Source organism: Schistocerca piceifrons, chromosome 1 (assembly GCF_021461385.2).
Source record: "Schistocerca piceifrons isolate TAMUIC-IGC-003096 chromosome 1, iqSchPice1.1, whole genome shotgun sequence".
NCBI classification, from domain to species: domain Eukaryota; kingdom Metazoa; phylum Arthropoda; class Insecta; order Orthoptera; family Acrididae; genus Schistocerca; species Schistocerca piceifrons.
The window spans coordinates 1,082,118,565-1,082,122,010 of record NC_060138.1 but is presented as its reverse complement, the minus strand read 5'-3'; the positions used below and the strand labels follow the sequence as shown (position 1 = coordinate 1,082,122,010).

The window sequence follows — 3,446 nt, the reverse complement described above, 5'->3', positions numbered from 1 at the left end:
AAGTTGTGTCTCATGAACTGCAGATGTTGCTCACCAACATCATGAAATTCTGCTATGTTCCTACCACGATTTCACAGATGCGGCCCATTTCGCCAGTTTCTCTGTTTGTATTAACCAATTTATCACATGACCTCTTACATACATGGGATGGACGAAAATGTGGAAACACCGAAACCCCAACACGTTGCCACGTCTAACACCGTGTAGGAAACCCGTTGACACTCAAAACAGCTTCCACTCGTCTCATAATCGCGAAATATAGATCCTGTATGGTTTTAAAGAAAATCTCAGACCATTCTTCCTGCGAAATAGCGGCAGGGTAACGATGATGAATGCAGATAACGATCACGCACCATTGTGTCCAAAGCAGGCTACGAAGCCTCAATAACATTGAGATCTGGTAACTGCGGCGGTCACGGGAGATGCGGAAATTCATCAATGTGCTCACAAAACCTGTCCTGGACGATGGGAGGTGTGTGGACAGGAGCCCTTCATCGTGCAACACAGAATCACCTTTGGAGAGCAAATTGTGTACCATGGGATGGATCTGATGAGCCAAAACGTTCATACAATCCTTGTCGGTAAAGCGATCTTGCATAGTATCTACGAGGCCATGGAATCTAACGACATGGCTGCCCATATCATCACCGAATTCACACCGTGTTTCACCCTTGGGACGTAAACTTTGCCTCAAGTAGGGAACAGCATGAAACAAAACTCATCCAACCAAATTACCCTACTTGCCATTTCAATTGCTACACCAAGAAGAAATGTGTATGATAAACGGGTATTCATTGGACACATGTATTATACTAGAACTGTTATGTGATTACATTTTCACGCAATTTGCGTGCATAGATATTGAGAAACCAACTCTGGCCGTAATAACGGCATTGATACGCCTGGGCATTGAGTCAAACAGAGCTTGGATGGCGTGTACAGCTACAGCTGCCTATGCAGCTTCAACACGATACCACAGTTCATCAAGAGTAGTGACTGGCGTATTATGACGAGCCAGTTGCACGGCCACCATTGACAAGACGTTTTCAGTTGGTGAGAGATCTGGAGAATGTGCTGGCCAGAGCAGCAGTCGAACATTTTCTGTATCCAGAAAGGCCCGTACAGGACCTGCAACATGCGGTCGTGCATTATCCTGCTGAAATGTAGAGTTTGGCAGGGATCGAATGAAGGGTAAAGCCACGGTTCGTAGCACATCTGAAATGTAACTTCCACTGTTCAAAATGCCGTCAATGCGAACAAGAGTTGACCGAGACGTGTAACCAATGGCACCCCACACCATCACGCCGGGTGATACGCCAGTATGGCGATGACGAATACACGCTTCCAATGTGCGTTCACCGCGATGTCGCCGAACACGAATGCGACAATCATGATGCTGTAAACAGAACCTGGATTCATCCGAAAAAATGACGTTTTGCCATTCGTGCACCCAGGTTCGTCATTGAGTACACCATCGCAGCTGCTCCTGTCTGTGATGCAGCGTCAAGGGTAACTGCAGCCATGGTCTCCGAGCTGATAGTCCATGCTGCTGCAAACGTCGTCGAACTGTTCGTACAGATGGTTGTTGTCTTGCAAACGTCCGCATCTGTTGACTCAGGGATCGAGACGTGGCTGCACGATCCGTTACATTCATGCGGATAAGATGCCTGTCATCTCGACTGCTAGTGATACGAGGCCGTTGGGATCCAGCACGGCGTTCCGTATTACCCTCCTGAACCCACCGATTCCATATTCTGCTAACAGTCATTGGATCTCGACCAACGCGAGCAGCAATGTCGCGATACGATAAACCACAATCGCGATAGGCTACAATCCGACTTTTATCAAAGTTGGAAACATGATGGTACGCATTTCTCCGGCTTACACGAGCCATCACAACAACGTTTCACCCGGAAACGCCGGTCAACTGCTGTTTTTATATGAGAAATCGGTTGGAAACTTTCCTCATGTTAGCACGTTGTATGTGTCGCCACCGGCGCCAACCTTGTGTGAATGCTCTGAAAAGCTAATCATTTGCATATCACAGCATCTTCTTCCTGTCGGTTAAATTTCGTGTCTGTAGCACGTCATCTTCGTGGTGTAGCAATTTTAATGGCCAGTAGTGTACTTTCTCCCATTGCTCAGCAGCGCAGGTTTTGTGGCTTCGGTGCTACGTTTTCCTGTTATGGGGCTTTCCATTACTGATGAGTGTTTTTCTCTTCTTATGGAGCTCCCTTCGTATTCTTTTGGTGCTGGCAGAATTCGTGATGTCGACTTTCAGTTCCGTAGCTTCTTTTTCAACTGTCGTCCTCTTATTTTTCGTCGTAGCTCTCTTCAATGACCGTCTGTCATGTGCACTCAACATACACATTCGTCCCCGTTGTGGCTTAGCTGATGACGTTTTTCCAATTTCCCTGCATGCTGCATAAATCTTCGATATGGGCCCATGCAAAATAACAAACACTTCGGCTACCTTAGTTACGGGGGCACCATACGAACAGTTTTCCCACGCTCGAATTCACTTAGCTCCGACATAATGCATTCACAACTGAAAAGACACTGCTTTAAACACCACCGACACTTCCAATCAGCAAGATGGACATCAGAAGACACATCTGATAGTCAGTGATGTGAGATTCAAAAGAAAAGACAGCGTTAAATATCCGGGAAACATTTCTAACTATCGCAGTAGCTGGGAAAGTGGAAGTAAGGTAAGACAGGAGCTAATAGAGTTTAATTTAATCTCTCACTTATGCTAATAAACGTAGCAGTATGGTGATGGAAGTAATCATACTTCTTCAGATATCTGCTCAACCAGTAATGCTCTTTGTATATCAAGGCATCAGGAAATCAAATGAGCAGAAATTGTAACATTTTGAATAGAAACTTGTAGCAAACATTTTTGATTATGTAAGGTAGTCCGAGACACACAAGGGGGGAATATAAAAAAAATGAGTTTTTTTGAATAAAATTAATGCAACGGCCTTGCCGCAGTGGATACACCGGTTCCCGTGAGATCACCGAAGTTAAGCGCTGTCGGACGTGGTCGGCACTTGGATGGGTGACCATCCAGGCCGCCATGCGCTGTTGCCATTTTTCGGGGTGCACTCAGCCTCGTGATGACAATTGAGGAGCTACTCGACCGATTAGTAGCGGCTTCGGTGAAGAATACCATCATAACGACCGGGAGAGCGGTGTGCTGACCCCACGCCCCTCCTATCCGCATCCTCTATGAGGATGACACGGCGGTCGTATGGTCCCGGTAGGCCACTCGTGGCCTGAAGACGGAGCGAATAAAATTAAACAAAGGAGACCTAATTCAGAATTAGTTCGCTGAATGCTAATCCCTGATATCAGTTATATCTGGTGAACATCTACTATTAGATAGTGACATGTAAAAATTTGTACTGGACCTGGAGTAGAACCTGGATTTCCCACTCATCGCG

The 3,446-nt window shown here is 46.2% G+C and overlaps 1 pseudogene; it reads left to right on the top strand.

The window, feature by feature from the left end:
• The first annotated feature begins 2,975 nt into the window (after positions 1 to 2,975).
• Positions 2,976 to 3,093, top strand: LOC124726665 (annotated as a pseudogene).
• The last annotated feature ends 353 nt before the right edge of the window (positions 3,094 to 3,446 follow it).